General features: G+C 47.0%; 1 long non-coding RNA gene across 1 annotated transcript; it reads right to left on the bottom strand.

Moving 5' to 3' along the window:
• Positions 1-964: 964 nt before the first annotated feature.
• LOC146210272 (uncharacterized) lies at positions 965-15,201 on the bottom strand. Its single transcript, XR_014708567.1, has 3 exons — positions 15,030-15,201; positions 13,842-13,955; positions 965-1,543 (listed from the first exon to the last, which is right to left on the bottom strand). It is a non-coding gene; the product is annotated as an uncharacterized LOC146210272 (long non-coding RNA).
• Between the last annotated feature and the right edge of the window lie 3,233 nt (positions 15,202-18,434).

Consider the following 18,434-nt stretch of genomic DNA (forward strand, 5'->3'; position numbering starts at 1 on the left):
ACCTCAAATGAGAATTCAGTGTACTCACCAATTTACAAGTATTACAAGGTCCTTACTACCCATCCGGTTAGCCCCTGAATTTACATCTCCAAAATGAGAGGGCATGTGCTGCATTTACCATATTTGTTAAATATGCACTCGGGCACAACAAAACACAGTGCCTTTCAGGTCTTGCAGGCATGCGTTATGTTCATCTGTCAAGAAATGTATAAATACTTGCGTGTCTAGTTAGAAACAAACCCCTATTTCACTAAAACTGGGGCAACAAAAATATGTTAGGAACTAGCACAAGCCGCACAGTTTCATGCTCGCAGAATAGCAGCTATGTTCTTCTACCAAGCACATATATGACCAACTGCTTATTTCTGTTATCTGAAACTGCTTCCCCAACAAAATCTTAGCTCTTCAGTAAAACTTCCCATCATGTCAGAAAAGAAAGAAATGAAGCACCATACAACACTTCCTAGCTGCGCCATAGAACTGAGCAGTGTCCACTTTTATTTTTTTGGTAAAGTTATTTTTCTTTTTTAGATACGAAATGGCTGCGCTATTCCAAGTTTGACATTGTGTCCACTCCTATCTTCGTCCAGGTTGGATCGATAGTATGTATAATTAAATTGATAAATATAAGAAATGAAGCTAGTGTGACTAGATGAAAATAATGCTCGGCACTTTCTGCACATTGGAAAGTACAAAACACTAGCCATGCAACAATGACTAGCATCTCACAACAAGTAGGTTTCCATGGATATCGTGTACGTTTTTATGTAGGGGTGTCTTGCACTTTTTTTTTTAGGTGAAGAGGATGCAATAGTGTGCAACAGCAAAGAAAAAAAAAATGGCAAGAGCATAGCCGAACAGGTTCCTCATCATCATCCTAACCAGCCTGACTACACCCACTGCAGGATAAAAGTCTTCTTTAATTCTCTTGTAAGGAGGAAGATGAGCATGCAGGAAGCTCAATCTTGGCAGCCACAGCCAGTTTGCTCAAAGTGGGAGACAAATCATCAAACTGCATGGGAGAAGTTCTAATTAGCCATTAACGCAGATGATGATGATGATGGTGCCATGGTCAGAGAAAAAGACAAAACCTGAAATGGTGTCACAGGAGCACAACGAGAGAACAAATTTTATGGTACATAACGAGCTGTGAATGGCGACCCTAGCCGTGCAGGCGGTCAAAGGAGAAAGACACTGCGCATTATGGTGTGAGAAGCGAAAGATCAGATAATGATGTCCTCACTTTTATTAGCTTGTGCAGTTTCCTACACATCACAGATACAGTAGCACCAGTATCAACAAGGAGCGGCCCTCCACCGCTTCAAATACATTTGTAGGAACAATACGTGGGCCCTACATTTGTCGACATAATCGCAGTTCTTGCCTCAGGCAGTAACTAGTTTTCCTGGAGCAAAGATGCAGCAAAGAAACCGAGTGGCATTATGAGGATGGAGGCGAGTAGGCAGGTGGTGAGTGGAGGTGTCAAAGTTGTCTGCAGGACAGACGTGGCCGGGGCTCAGGAGGCGCATAAAGTCAGGCACATCTGCAGGTGGTGACAATGACGCACAATGTGACAAAAACTCTGCACGCATAACAAATAAGAAGGTTGTCATATGTGCGCCAGGAGTCCACACAAAAAGGGGACGGCTACGTAGGAATGAAGGCGGTAGGTTACAGTGGAAGGCGGAACGGGAGAAACATGTCTGACCAGATCTGACGTTGCCATACATGAGCGTAACCGCAGCAGGAACCTGCAGATGAATGAATGGCAGCACTTCAGACACTTGCTCGCAAATCAGCCTGAAGGGTCATGGCCAGGCTAGATGGAGATCCCCAAATGTCCTTAATTAGGAGTAGCTGTTATGTCACCTCCCCTGGTTTAAACTGGTCCAGGACGGAACCAAGCTGGAAAGTGATTCAAAGTGCACAGAAGGTGGCTGAACCAGAATGCGCTGCTTTGCTCCTGGCAAAGCATGAATATATTGGCAACAGTGATAGGGTTTCGAACAACAACATCTGGACTGCGTCAGCCTCGATGTTTTTGAGAATGCGCTCTATCCGATCCATCTCTGGCTGGAGACTTCTAGATGTGTACACAGGTTCACAATGTCTTCAGTATAACTGGTGAAGGATCCTTGCAGCTGGGTTTAGGCTCACAAGTACTGTTTGGAACACAGCTTTTGTATGCAAGGGCGGCCAAAGATCTAAGAAAAGGCGCATTTAAAAGCAGACTAGGTGATGAAGTTTGCTTTGTGGTTTCTGCTCTACAAACTGGCAACGCCTGTCACGTAAGACACCATGTTGTTCAGCTTCCCAGCGTCGCCTCCCTGGTTGTGGACGCTTAACCGCTTGTAAGAGGGAAGCCAATCCTATGTATCTTGGTCATTGAACCCATTGAAAATGGCAAGGTCCCAATATCGACACCAATTCCCTACATGCCTATCTTAATGTTTAGCCAGCTGTGGCGACTTAATTCTTGAATACTTCATCTCATTCGCACGCTTCATTTTCTGCTGCCCCTTGCTAAACGAAGTCAAGAATGTAGCGCAAAAGTAAAGAACAATGGACGAAGAAGGACACATAAGGCGATTGACTAGCGCTAGTCAATCATTTTATATGTCCTTCTTCGTCCGTTCTTTATTTTAGCGCTAAATTCTCGACTCCATGAATCATCAACTAGCGCAGCAGCACGCTACACTTGGGAGGGAACGGATAAGGTTTGCCACACGAGGGAAGGTGTACGAATTCAAGATCTCTGAACAGAATAGATAATTCAGTTTTAAGCGACGAAGGCGATCTTAGTCTAGAAGCAATGAGCGATAATTTCAGAGCCATTGATAATGAGTGCATGGCAGAGGTAGGCAATAGGATAATTAGACAGGCTACCAGTAAACTACCTAAGCAGACGAAATATCTGATTATGAAATGGCAAGGCGCGAAAACCTCCATTACAGTGGTCAGGATAGAACTGGCAGAGATGTTAAAGGTACTCAGTGAACGTAATTTGTTCGACGCAAGGAAGTATATTACGGAGAGAATCGAGCATGCTCTAAAAAAACAGTGCTAGCCTGAAAGAGGTGAAGGGGAAATTAAGTAGGTGAAAATCCGATGTATGCATGCCAAGGTAGCCGAGGAGTTCTACACTGATCTGTGCAGTAGCCTAGTAACCAGGCTGATAATGAGATTAGCAATAGTTAAGAGCAATCAGACGTTCCGTCAGTGACAAAGGAAGAGGTTAAGAAAGCTTTAGAAGCTATGAAAAGGAGGAAAGCAGCTGGGGAGGCTCAGATAACTGCAGATTCGTTGAAGGACGGTGGGGATATTGTGCTTGAAAAATGGCCACCCTGCACTTGCAATGTCTGGACATTGGCACCGGAGTTTTGGAAGAATGCTGACATTATTTTAATCTTTAAGAAAGGGGATGCTAAGGACTTGCAAAAAATTACAGACCAATCAACATACTACCTGCTACTATAGTTATATATATTGAACTCGAAGGGGATCCCGAAATAGTTAGATACATAGGCAATTTCATATATAAGGCATACCAACAGATGAGGCTCTCTATAACCCAGAAGCATGAATATGGTACATGTATGGCAGCGGTGCGTTGCCTGCTGGCAACACACTGCTCACCAAGGACGCGGCGATGACCCGCAAGGCGTACACACGCATTGAATGTCACCTCCCACTTAATGCCGAAAAGGAGAGTACATTGGGCACACTTCCAAATGCCGCTTCGCAGGCGCCGGAAATCTTGGCAGGCAGCAGCTGCCAAGACTGTACAACCCGGCTCCATGCATGAAAAATGATCGCCGGTGAGCTGTTAAAACAATCCTTTGCAGGGCACGACGCGCAATTCGATGGAAATGAACAACGCTGCTAAACTTTAATGTAGGATTTTCAGGGGGATATTTTGAGAGTTCGATATAGGAATATGATATATGTGCATTTGATATATCCGGGATCAAATATAGAATCAGGGCAACCTTAAACTTTAATCAACCAAATGATCAGGCAGGTTTTCGGAGAGAGTACTCTACCATCGATCACATTCGTGCTATCAACGAGGTGATAGAAGGATGTTCGGAATATAACCAGCCTCTATAAATAGCATTCGTTGATTAGAATAAGCATTTGACTCAGTCGAAACGTCAGCAGTCATTGCCTAAGGGTGTATATGAGCCGTATGTGAAAGTATTGGAAGATATCAATAGTGGCTGCATTGCAACCATAGTCCTCCATAAAGAAAGTAATAAAATTCCCATAAGGCAAGGCACTAGGCAAGCAGACATGATCTCCCCAGTACTATTTGCCACTTGCTTAGAGGAAGTATTCAGAGACCTGGAGTGGGAACAATTATGGATAAGGGCTGATTTAATACATTGCCTTATTAATTAACTCAGCGGACAAATTACAAAGAATGCTTATTGGCCTAGGCAAGCAAAGCAAAAACATAGGCCTAAAAATTAATATGTGAAACCCTAAGGTAATGGTCAATAGCCTCGGATAAGAACAGCAGTTTACAAAAATTCCGAGGGCACTGTAGAATCTACACTGCAGAAATGCGACAGCATGAGTGTTGTTGGTGCACAAGGTGAATCACATTTGCTCTCATTATCATTAACAACTAATTGCATTGTCATTGCTAATTCCATCATTGTCATTATCGCTAATTGCAGCATTATTGTTATCGCTACTATCATCCTCACTGTAGACAAGAAGAATTATGATGTATTTCACGATTCCGGGCATGGCGCAGTAGGTTAAAGCGCTCGGCAGGGGATCCGAGGGATGGAGGTTTGATTCCCGGTGGAGATCGGATTTTAATTTTTCTAGATTTAAGGACAAAGTTTTCAGCGCAAAGGCACGCAGCTAAAGGAAAGAAGAAGAAGAAAGACTATAGGGACTATGCCTTTGCGCTGAAAACTATGTCCTTAAATCTATAATACCAACTAGCCCAACAACTTACTCTACTGAAGTTCATTTTCCTGATGACGTTACTTTCGGTTTTGGTGATGACGTTACTGGATTGGCAGCTATGTGTGACCGAACGAACAAACAGCAACAGTATGAGCCATTGAAGGCTTTCGCCTTAATAGGTACAGGGGTGGAAGCAGGCTCGAGCATTTTGGAACAGCTCAGGGAGCAGTGGTAATACCACTTTGGAGCACTCAAATTATGCTTTAGAACATGTTGCTAGGGTCAAGCACTTTTAATAATTGCAATTTTTTTTCCTGATATACAAAAAAATCCAATTTGATTACTTTTTATTCAAGATTCAATGCTGTACTACCTATGCACGCATATCTCAACATGTAAAGATGTTTAAAGTAACAGCTGACTAAAAGCTTTTGCCTATTCTGACTTGACAGCTTGAGACATGTCCACGCTCAAGCACCACCACTACCTTGGAATTGAAATAAACGAGCTGCACATCACCACTCGCTATCTTCTTCATATCCTTTTTGATCCCGCAGCTGTGCTGATAAATTCCTGGGCACTGCTCAGTAGTACTTTCAGAAAGGATAGATGGCACTAAAGGGTAGCCTTTTCTTCCTTAAGCTTCTTTACTTCATGGTTGTCTCCTAGTGACTCATGTTTTCTTTTAAGTAATACTGGGGCTACACGTCGGCAACAGGCTTTCTATGCCCAACACTCTTGAAAGCATTTCTTGCAATTGACACCGTCATGGCATCACCCCCCTAATGCTTCAAGTATGCTTTTGTCTGATGTAGACTTGACAGGTTTGTTGTTAACAACGATTCTATAGTGAAGTACACACTCGTTTTCACAGCAGAACTGTTGGAACAACTCGTGTAGTTCTTTGTAACCAGAAAAGTTTCCTCAACAGCTCATGGTTGCCTGTGGCGATTGCTTCGCTCCTTGCCCTCACTTCTCTCACCACCGGCGATTCAAAAGGCTGGGAGAAGTTGCCGTCATGTGCACAAAACATTTTTCTTGCAATTAATTCCTCCAAGTCATTTGTGACTCGTTTTAGAATAACTTGAGATCAAAAGATTTCTTATGCTCGCTTTTCTAGTTTATTAAAAATTTATATATGTTAGCTAGGCCCAGCCAAGGTGCATTGTACCTCCACCACCAGTGTGCTGCCTTCGTTTAGACTATGACGGCCCCTATAGACCAGAATACGGAGGGTAAATTGATCGCCACCATATTGAGGGCGCTGTAAGGCTATCTAGAGGTGCTGCAGCGAAATGACGGCTCTGCACTACCAAACGAGGTGGCCATGAGTATTCATAGTGCTTACGCTTTTAAGTCTCTTTGAAGTTTTCACAACTTGCTGCCCACAAAATCGTCAAAAGTGCATTTCCGCCTCATGGCAAGGCTGTTCTGCACATCTCGCAATGGCAGAGGCAAGCACAGCGTCCACAAGTGGAGCGAGTGGTTCGGTTAAGTGCATAGTACCTTTCTATGCGAAAAATACTACGGTTCTGACTTTTCCACTTTGATTTGCACGCCCAATGATATGCCACATATTACCAAGACCCTTGCAGTACACAATATATCTTACCCTCGTGTGGTGTCTGCAGAAATTTGTTGCGGTCCGCACCGCACAAACAGGTGGCATGCCGCAAGTGTGAGTAAACACGTCTCATTTGCTCTGATTCCCTGATGTCTCCGTTGTCATTTCAGCAAGGAAGTGCCTTTTTTGTTTTTTAACAGCCAAGATAAGCAACGCCAACCAGTCACAAAAATAATATTTCTTGATATCTCCTGCTTGGATGATGTGCTGCTGATTTGTTCTTCAAACCTGTTGGAAAGGAAAAAAAAAAAAAAAAAAGAAGAAGAAGAAGAAGAAGAGAGACACCGGGCAATTATCGCCAATGAGAAGTATTCACTCGCAGTAGCGGCATGCGGCCTGTTTTGTGAGGTGTGGGCTGCGGCAGATTTTTTTGCAGTCACCACGCAAAGGTAAAACATACTGCGGACTGCAAAGGTTTAGCTTCTACGTGGGACATTACTTGGGGGTGCAAATCAAATAAGAAAAGTCGCAGCCATAGCAAGCCTGCATGCAACGGTACCATGCGCTTATAGAAACCACACGCTTCACTTGTGGACACTGTACTTGCCTCTGCCCTCGCAAGATGTAAAGAATAGCATTGCTGTGAGGCGGAAATTAACTTTTGACAATTTTATCAGCAGCCAGTTCTGAAAACTTCAAAGAAACATAGAAGCACAAGAGCTAGACACCCACGGCTGCCTCGTTTGACAATCCAGAGCCATAGTTTCGCCGCGGCACCTATAGATGGTGCTAGAATGCTCTCAAAATGGCAGTGTTCAATTTACCCTCCTTGCTCTGGTCTATAGACCTTTTCGAAAAGTGGTCGTGGGAGCTGCCATATTGAATACTGGGCTGTGCTGCTCGCACAGGAAAAGTTGAGAATTATCTCTTCCAAACCCGCCTCACAGCCCAGTCAAACCAGTTTCGCCGAGGCTCGTGAAAAGGTCTATAGCACAACATGCCACTGCCCTGCTGCACTTCTCACAGTCACCTAATCAAATTGCACCGAACCGCATTTCTTGTACCTGGCGCAATTAATGGCCCAATACAATTAATGTTAAGCAAAAATCATGTTTCGTTAAATTTTATGGCAAAATAACAAGGCATCAAAACATCATGGTAAAACATCAAGTTTTGGGGTTTTGGAACAATATTGCGTTTTGGGGCAGGATGGAGCAGAATGAAGCAGCTTGGAGCAGAAGAGTGAATGGAGCAGTACTTCCACCCTGCAGGTAACAGAGCACTAGATGTTGGCGAATGTGTCTGCTTAGGACAGGTAACAACCGCAGATCCGGACCATGAAAGGGCGATAACTACAGGTTTTCCCCCGAATTTAATCCTAGTGCAAATAATCTGAGCGCTGACCGATACAATCTGCGTGCCATGTAATTTAATTTGAGTGCCAAGCATTTAATTAAAGCGCCAGCAAATCTATTTTGAGTGCGAGCTCAAATAATGCCAGCTCCAACTAATTTAATCTGAGTGCCAAAGCAATTAATACAAGCGCCGGCAAATTTAATCCGTGTGCCAACCAACTTAATTCATATGTGGAAAATGAATGCAATAGAGGGCTCCAAAGCACGAAACATGAATTCCAGAAATAAATCGAAATTGAGATCATCTTTCAGACAATGCGCCGAATCGGCGAAGCGTCAACTTATAGGATAGCCTTCTTCAGTATTATGACAAATATTGCCTTGATGCAAGTGTTTTAAACCTAATGTCTCCCAGAAAATAAAATTGCATTTTAAAGACGGCCGCTTCTGTGCTTTTACAAGCCTGTAGTTTGTTATCCACCTACGCCGCTACGATTGCCGCCCAGGCAAATTAAGCACTGCTGTTTGGGTTGTAAGCTCTGCTGTACATAGTTTCAGCCACTTTGCCATGTCACAGCCAGACTGAATGCAACGGCGCGCGCTCTCTCTTTCCGTGGTCGTGTAAAATTGAGAAAGCGGTAAAATGAGATATGTTTCTCTGGCTCCATATCTTCTCGCCTGAACCAACTCTGCTTTACACTAATCCTTCTTTTCTGTTAGTGGCATTGAATCATTATTAGAAACACAAATACATTTCTGCACCGGTTGCCATTTCGTAAAAACAGCAGGCTGTTGTGTGAAGGCCGAAATGCCATCGGCATGCAGATTCAGTGCATATGACAACCCTTAATAAGCAGTGCTTAACCAGCCGATTAGAAGATGACAGTCATATTTATTCACTAGTCATACGTCTAAACTAAAAGCTGCGAGAGGCGTGTCATAAACTGCAGTTTTTCAGCTGCGTGTGGTTCTTGGTTTTTTGCAAGATACAAGAACAAAGCGAAATAGTGCATGCAGATGTGACGCCTAAGCGTCGCGTGGTCTGCGAAGTGATCTCAATTTCGATTTATTCTGGAATTCATGCTTTGTGCTTTAGGGCCCTCTACCGCATTCATTTTCCACATATAAATTAAATCCGCTGGCGCTTGTATTAATTGCATTGGCACTCTGATTAAATTGTTTGGCACTGTCATTATTCGAGTTGGCGTTCGGATTAAATACACTGCCGCTTTTATTAAATGCTTGGCACTCAAATTAAATTACACGGTGCGCAGATTGTATCAGTTGGCGCTAAGATTATTTCCGCTGGCACTAGGATTAAATTCAGAAGGAAAACCTGTAGAACAAGTCTAGGATGGAGCGTATTTGGCAAGTTCTTGCAGGTCATGACTAGCAGCTTACCGGTATAACTCAGGAGAAAAGTAAATAACAGTTGCATCTTACGAGTACTCATCTATGGGGCTCAAATGTGAACGCTAATTAAAGGGGTTATACTTAAGTTGAAGAAGATGCATAGAGCTACGGAATGGAAAATGGTAAGTGTAGTCTAAAGATAGGAAGCATGCAGAGCGGGTCCAAGAAATCAACTCTAAATAATGACATTCTAGTTGAAATCAAGAACAAATGGCCACAAGCAGGACATATATTGCAAAGAGAGGATAACCGATTCGCTAAGAGTAACAAATTGAATTCCAAGTGAAGGAAAGGGTGGCAGGGGGCGGCAGGAAGTCAGGTGGGTGGACGAGGTTAGTAAGTTTTCAGGGGTCAAGTGGGTGCAGCTAGCATAAGACCGGGTTAACTGAAGGATTATGAGAAGCCTTCGTTCTGCAGTGGGTATAGTTCAGCTAATGATGATAATGATGATGAGCTATGGACAAAGAAAAACCGTATGGCAACAAAGGGCTCCTTTATCACAGAAAAAACTGGATTTAAAAAAGTCTTCCCATCAGTTGAACCAAACTCATTAAAATGGCCAATTTGCCACCACTCTGAAATTAATGGCCGTGCAGCAAAACTTTTGGGATCTGCACTCACAAAATCAATACTGACATGTACATTTCACTTGAGAAATCGGTCGCCAACGGTGACACCAGCATTTCATCTCTCCTCCTGAGTACTCCCTGCCACTCTAGATACTGCTCGTGTAAAAAGAAATATTGCTGACATGTCGTATTGTCTACGAAGAGGCTTCACAAATTCATAAAACATTTAGGCTCCAACGCCTTTTAATTAAACTGCACATGCTCTTTTCTCTCTGCGCGTGGAGGGGCAGCTGAACTGCGTATGTGCAAAGGTTATCGCGGTGCACGACTTGCACTTTTGAATGCAGCAAATTAAACCAACTTAGCGTTTTTTTAGGTATAAGTCACAGAAGAAAGGTACAATAACACGGAAAGTTGAGCTAGTTGGTACATATTTTTAAGGAATAACAGCGCAGAGACGAAGGACAAGGAAGAAGACAACACCTGCGCTGTTGTCTTCTTCCTTGTCCTTTCCTGCCACCTGGTTATTACTTTGACCATGTTCACCTTGATTTGGTTGGACCACCACCTCCACCTAATGGCTGCCGGCACATTCTGATGATGATTGACCGCTTCACTCATTGGCTCGAAGCAGTGCCCATTCTGGACATTACTGCGGAAACAGTTGCCAAAGCCTTCGTTTCAGCATGGATTTCCAGCTCTGGCTGTTACCACGGATCGTGGCCGCCAGTTTGAATGCATCCTCTTCACTTCACTTACCCGTCTGCTCAGCACTAAACACTGCCGCACCACAGCATACCATCCTTGTGCCAACGGCATGGCTGAGCAGCTCCATCGTCAGCTCAAGACTGCCCTCATTGCTCACCTAGATCGCGAGCACTGGGCTGGTCACCTTTTTATGGTGTTTCTTAGCCTACGAACCGTTTTTCGTCGCGACCTTGGCTGTTCGGTGGCCGAAGTCATCTCGGAGACTTGTTAGTTCCTTCGGCTTCCTGGTCCCAGCCCCTGCAGTACCTTTAACGTTTTTGGGACTGCATTCAACAGCTAAACCCTGTCCCACCTCGATCATCTGACCGTCAGATCTTTGAGCACCCAGACCTTGCGTCCTCGACACATGTTTTTCTAAGGCTAGACACTGTAAAGGCGCCTCTTAGCCCCCCCTATGATGGCCCGTACTGCATCCTCAACAAGACCACAAAGTCGGCGACTATCCTGCTGGATGGTCGTGAAGGGGTAGTCTCCCTGAATCGCCTTAAACCCAAATACATGGAGACACCTCCCTAGGAGCTCCCCTCGGATGTTGCTGTCTTATCTGCCGACGTGCCTGCCGCTGAGGCCATCCCTGCCCCGTTGGCGCGTACATTTCGCCGCTCCGTTTGGTGGGGGGCCCTGTAGCGCACAGCGCCGCTGTAAAGCGGAGGCGCTAAGATCGGCGTTCACAGCCAGCAAAAGAAGAAAATAAGGTTGAACGACGCGTGTTCAGTGAGCAAGCAAGACATGGGCTGTTCGGTTCGAGAAGCCTGCCACGCTGGTCCTCTTGTTCTGGTGCTCCGCTACAACGCCGTAAATTCCTTACATGCTCTTCACTGCAGGACACTTTCTGCCAGCTGCAAATATACACAGAACCAGCACTCCACTGCTTCAATAAAATGCTGCTTTAGGCTTGGGCACTGCCAGCTTCGACAATAAAGGAATCTGCTGAAGGCCATGGACACAAAGAAAAATTTAAATGAAGCTGTAGCATGGCACAAGGATCAGAATCCCCCGCAAAGTAATTTGAGATGCAGATCAAAAAGCTGCAGAGAAGACTGTTCTTTGCCCGCAGCTGCAAGGAGGGCTATCAAATGCAGGTGCCGTATTCGGTTTGAGGTCAAGCACAGAGACTGGCATTCCACAAAAACAGTATGAAGCTCCTATCGGGATAGAGTCTGATGCTGATTTACGACCTGCGGGAAGTCGGCGCAGCCGTGGGCGAGCAGCGTACCACGGGCGTACTGGCAGCCCATGACCGATAGGCGAGCCATGATAATTCGCCCCCTTGTGTTTCCTCGCGACTGCGGCGACAGGGATTTCAGCAGAACGAGTCGGATGTACGGCCTGCATGCGGGGCCCGCTCGGCATAGGGGGTGGCCTTCCTCGCTTTGGCAGCGGCACCAGGAGCAGAGTCCAACAACCCAAGTCCCGACCCCTGCCCTGATTCCTGTATTACATGGGCCTGCTGAAGGACCAGCCGTGCGACTCCAAAGGGGAAAATGGGACCCAGGTGGAGGTCACGATTAAGGGAGGAGGGTGTTGGAATTTTAGATTCCCCGCGCCCGCACGACACGAAGAACACGCCCTCGTCTCCCTCACGGGGATACCTCAGCTCTCTCCCTCCCCTGAAGCAGTGGCGGAGAGGGCAGGGGCGAGAGAACTGGCGTAGCGTGCCGAGCGGCCCCTCCTTCCCCCTACCCTCTCATATTGATGCACAGCATCTCATCCAGGGGAGACGACGCCGCGACACCAGAGCGCGCGGATGCTGCTATGACCAAGGATAAAAATTGGGCACTCCCAATAAACAGCCCAGTACGGTGGCTCTGCCTCAGTGTTTCATTCTTCCCTGCCACGGATGTGGTTAGAGCTAGCGGCAGGGCGTTCGGTTCTGAGCACAGAGCCCGAGTCCCGTGAGAACCCCCACAAGGTGTTGGTACATGTCTCCTTGACGTCAGCTCCGGCATCCATTGCAGTGAAGAGCAAGCACAGAGCAACGCCAGGGTTCAAAGCGATCGCTGAATGGAAATGTTTTTTTTTTTAAATCTAAAGCACAAATTAGATTAAGCTCTAAAAAATAAATGCCATTGAATGGTACTGAGTCATGTAATATATATATATATATATATATATATATATATATATATATATAACTGCAAAAAATTTGCACATTTAAAGCTGACAGTGCCCAGGCCTAAAGCACCATTGCACTCAAGCAGTGGACTGCTAGTTCGCAGCCAGCAGAAAGTGGACTGCTGCGATGAGCAGGCACAGAGCAACACCGTGGTTTCCTGCAAAGGCTCAACTTGAGAAATTATTTTCTCGCTTAAAAGCACCCCGATTAAACTTTCAGAATTAAATGGCAATGAATGGCTCTGTGCAAACTAGTATTGTTCATAATTTTAATAGGGCCACTTCATTACATAACTGACGGAGGAATAAACCTCAATAAGGTAATTTTCTCGGATTTAAATATTTTTGCAGGTGCACCTTAAGTTGTTTGATCTCTTTTATAGGCTTTTTGTCTTCTAAAAAAGTTGGAGAAATAGATTGAGCACTATAACAGTAATAATTGGCTTACAGGAAAGGAAAAGTTTTTCCGTGGACACCTGAATCACGCTGCAAGGGAAGGAAGATGGGAGCGAAAGCAGAAGGAGAGAGGCCTCATAGTGGAGGGCTACGGAGTAATTTTGACCACCTGGGGATCTTTAACATGCATTGACATCGCACAGCACACAGATGCCTCTCCGCTTTGCATCCATCGAAACGCAGCTGCCGGCAGTCAGGTTTGAACCCAGGCACTCTGGAACTCTAGTCTAGCACCTAGTACCATAAGAATATAAAATTTGATAAACATTTCAAAATTTCAGCTTTTTGTACCATATTTTACGATTTATATTTGAACAAATATAAAGCCGATCACTCGCGATCAGCCTCTGCTTTTGTTTTTTTTTTAGGAGGAGGGGGGGGGGGGGGTAATGCCACCTGGTGTTCCCGAGATTCTTAGGTGGTGCCTGGGAGAAAAAGACGCTACAGTCTGCTCGCGCGCTCTGTGCGGAACGCTGGCTGCTGGTACAGCTTCTCCCTGTCTTTTAGGCACGTCTAGCCCTATTGTCCGTGACAATATTTTATGATTTTTATTTGAACAAAAATAAGGCAGAGTTTGTTTATTTCCTGCACATCAAAAGAACAATGCAATTTTTTTACAAATTTATCTGTGTGACTAGGTTTTGCTATCACTTGCAAACATAAAAGAGTATAGACCACCTTCGCTCTGGCTCCGTCATGAAGATGTGGTGGCACTGTCGTAATTGCAGACTCGTGTGGTAGGAAAAACATTGCTTCAGTTGCTTTCGCCTACTGTGATTGTGCGACGGTTTGCTGCAGCCGAAGAAATAAAAAACAAAGCACCATGCTGACTAGTTGCATCACCGTGGCATGTACTGGATGGTAAAGAACGCAAAGTTTAGTAAGCTTGCACAGGTTTCTTACGGACGAAGGTCGCCGTAAACAGTGGGCCATCGCAGTGAGGCGCGAAGGCTGGATACCGACACCTTTACGCCACAGCGGTTACGAGCTCAAAGGTCATGAATAACTCGAGTTTGGCCTTCTTTACGACGCGTAATGGTATTTTGTGAGTGCACGTAAAATGTTGACGAGGCAGCCAGTATATTAATGCGTAGACCTGTTTATAATGTAAACAATTCCTCAAGCAAATTTTTGTTTTTCACTTTCTAATTGTACGTATTATGTGCATAGTGAGCTGCTGCGCAAGCGATCTGCGTTGCACTCCTCCGTGGTTAAATTGTATGGCTAACATCAGCTTTGTTCACCTAAAATTATTTTAAATTTTGTGATGAAATGTGTGTGCGCTGACAGCCACTGATTTGCTCAATTGGAGCTGAATTTTATTACACCGAGGGGTTTGAGTGGTATTCACTGTAGCTAATTTTGAATGCGAGTTGTGGGGTTGAGCGTCCCGAGCGACATATGGGCCCCTAGCTGTTTCAGATTTTGAGGATCTTTACATCAACTATGTACTGCATGGCACACTGTCGCATTCAGAGTTTATCCTACATAGAAACGTGGTCACGGCGGCCGGGACTGAACTGGGTAGCCCTAACTACGGAACCAGCATGTGGACGCTGCAGCTTGTAATGCAAGCTAAAAGCTTGAATACCCATGAAGAAATTATAAATGCTGACACCAATAACCTCCCACGAACACAACAAATAGGCATGCAGCGTGGTGATTTAAAGAAATAATGCAAGGATAAGCAAACCTGTACGGTGCCAAGGCACAATGCCCTTGCTACTGTTGCCATGCTTACCAACAGCGCTCATTTGGTGCTCGGTATGAAGAATCGTCCGAGAATGCAATGATGCTTTGAGCGGAGTACTTCCTACCTGGTTTGCGTGCGCTGTTTACGAGCGAGAAAAATCGCATTCCACTTACCCGACTGAAAGTTGTTGTATGCACCCAAAGCTTTGCAATCCTCGACGCATTCCGCGGCTAATGTGCTGGGCAAATAGCAAATAGATATCAATCAACCCTGCTCATTTTCCTGTTTACTATTTGCAAGGCAGCAACAACTTCGCTCGTGCGCTTTGAACCCGCTCTTGGTCTGGTACGGGGTGGCGCTGCGGTCGCCGACGAGAGGGGACGTGCTTCTCATCGGCCCCTGCTATTATGCCAATTAACGCAGTGTTAATTTACAGTTACCGCGATATATTTGGTACCAAAGTGTGCGCGAAGGTGCGGGGCATCGACCGGTACCAGTTTTGACCAAGCGGTACGTGATTATCCCGATTTACGAGGACTTTTCTCTGGTGCGGTGCGGACTTTTCTCTAAGCCTAACGTCGGCCTACCACGAGTACGGCCACCGGTGGTGACGGGCCCGGCCGCTAGGCCTAACCCGGCGACGAGTACGACCAAGATGGCGTCCGAAATGGAAGCGTCCGAAATGGAAGTGGCCACGTCGATGGGAGACAACATGACGTCAGCACCGAGCATCGGCAGTCTCGGCGGGCGTACGTGCATTGAAGTTCAAGGAGAGGACATTACACCGGAAGAAGTCGAAGGCTGGTCGGTCTCCGGCAAGCGCGTCAAGCAGATCATGGCCGGCAAGGAAAACGGTGAGTCCGCCGCCATTACTCGCCAGTCTAGACCCAAGACTAGGGCCAGCTTTGCTAAGAGAGTTGCAGCCTCGGTAACGAAAGCGGCGAGGATGCCGATGGACATGCCGAAGGAAGACACTAAGATAGTCATGAGACCACGGGGAGGTCTCAACGTAGCGAGAACTGAGGTTTCAATAATTATGTCGGCCGTCATGACGGCGGCTCGAGTAACGAAGGAAGAAGCCAAAGCAGACACCATCTGCACGAACGCGCAGCAAAACATCATCGTGGTCAGCACCCCGGACGAGAGGCGTGCCACGCTGTACTCTAAGGTCAAAACCCTTAACGTAGGAGACAGGCCATACGAAGTCAGCGCCTACCGAACGGCGCCGGACGGCACGGTCAAGGGAGTCATCCGAGGCATAGCCGTAGACGACACCCCGGAGGAGATAGCCGAAAACATCGTGAACCCGTGCAACCCCCTAGCGGTGGAGGCGCACAGAATCGGCAATACAACCACGGTGATAGTACTCTTCGCAGGAGAGAAAGTACCGAACTACGTCAAGTATGGCTCGATATTAGTCAGGTGCGGGCTTTACCGCAAGCACTTTGACGTGTGCAGGCAATGCGGCAAGATCGGCCATAGAAGAGACGTATGCCCGAATCCCAACACCATAGTATGCTTCGGCTGCGGAATCGCGAACCCCAGCGAGGATCACAAACGCGAATGCAAGCCCAAGTGCAGGCTCTGTGGGGGACAGCATCCAACGGGCGAGAGGGAATGCAAGAACAAGTACAAGATGCCGTATGTGCTCAAAAAACGGCAATGGGAACGCAAGATGGAAGCCAAGCAGCAACAACTGGATCCGAAAAGCTTTCCGCCGCTGCGAGAGCCGTCTGCCGAGAGACCCCGCGGAGATTCGAGGCAGCGCGACAGCAGCCGCAAGAGGGACAACAGCAAGGGAGGCAGGAGCGCCAGCCGCCACAGACCGTCGCAATCGGGGGAAAGAGTCGCCTGGGCCGAAACAGTCAAGGCAAACATGGCAGAGAAGAGACAACCACCGGCCCAAAACGCCACGAAGAACTTCCAAGAAGAGAACGGGGTGGTAATAAAAGCCCTAAGAGACGAGAACGAGAAGCTAAAGCAGAGAATCGCCGAACAGGACGCAACCATCAAGGAAATCAACGCGAAGCTAACGACATTAATTGCGATGCAGCAAAAGCAGCAGCTGCTGCCGAAGCCCGCACAAGAGAGGAAACAAGAAGAGATAACCGAGGACGAACCAGAGGTCGAGGTGGACCCGAGAGCCACGAAAGCGGCGGGACCGGCTCCCAAGAGGAGAGCCATAGAGGGCGCCAGGGAACGAAAGACAATGGAGAGAATCGAAAAACAGGACGACAGACTCGACCGTCTCGAGGCGATCAGCAAGGTAACCAACGAAAGCCTTACTGCGCTCACGCAAACGGTTCAGCAGATGACAACGAACATACAGAGCACGATCCAGAACATGATGGCGCAAACGCAAGCACAGCTGCAGACGCAGATACAGGCACAAATACAAGGTATGGAAGCACAGATCACCGCCAAACTGCAGCAATCATGGACGGGACAGCACGTGCAGCAACATCCACACCACCAGTGAGAGACCTCTTGGTCTGGCACTGGAACTGCAACGGCTTTACCGGCAAGAGAGCGGTGCTGCAGCAACACTTGCAGCAACTAACGAGGAAACCAGACGTCATAATGATTCAAGAAACACACAGCGAAGAGACGCCGAGACTGCCGGGCTACCGGTCGCACGACAGCCCGCCGAGCAAAAGGGACACGTCCAAGGGCAAGGGCAGAGGGGTCTGCACCTTCGTTAGGAAAGGGATCACCTTCGTGGAACACGAAATGATCGGAAGAAGCGCCATCGAACACTGCACGGTGGAAGTAATCACGGGCAAGAAGAGGAAGGAGAGCACTTTCCTGGTGAACGTCTACAGCAATCCGTCCCACGGACAACAGAAATTCAAGGCACTGCTCCACAAGGCAACTTCAGTCGCGGGGAGCAATACGCTCGTAGTGTGCGGAGACTTTAACGCTCCGAGCCAAGACTGGGGCTACCACAGAACGACAGTCAAGGGGAGAGAGCTGATGCAAGACGCCACCGACGTCGGACTGAACCTAATCACGGATCCGGCCTTTCCCACCAGGATTGGCACTTCTGTTACGAGAGACACAACTCCGGACCTTACCTTCGTCAAAACTGACGGAGGATCAAGAGAAGCGAAATGGAGAAACACGGGCCAAGAGCTGGGCAGCGATCACTACATCGTGGAGGTCGTCGTACCGCTCGAAGGCCAAGGCAACACCGGCATAAGGAAGCATCGCATTACGGACTGGGACGCCTTTCGAAAGGCGCTATCCGCGGTGCAAGAGGACATTACGGACATCGAGCAATGGGCGGCCAACGTCGTTGAGACGACGGAAGGAGCCACCAAAGAGCTAGAGACGGACGAACGGATAGACAAGATGGACAGTCGGCTGGCCCACCTGATAGAAGCCAAGCAGTCCATAAAGGCGAGGTGGCAGAAGCGACGAACCAACCGAAGTCTAAGGAAGAAGATCGCCGAGCTCAACAGGCAGATCGAGGTCCACTGCAGGGTGCTATGCACCCAACAGTGGAACGAGGCCTGCAACGAAGCCGACGGACAGATGCACAAGGGCAAGACGTGGAACATGCTGCGGAACCTCCTCGA

The sequence above is a fragment of the Amblyomma maculatum genome, chromosome 1, assembly GCF_055883805.1.
Source record: "Amblyomma maculatum isolate TAMU_Amacu chromosome 1, ASM5588380v1, whole genome shotgun sequence".
In the NCBI taxonomy this organism is placed as follows: domain Eukaryota; kingdom Metazoa; phylum Arthropoda; class Arachnida; order Ixodida; family Ixodidae; genus Amblyomma; species Amblyomma maculatum.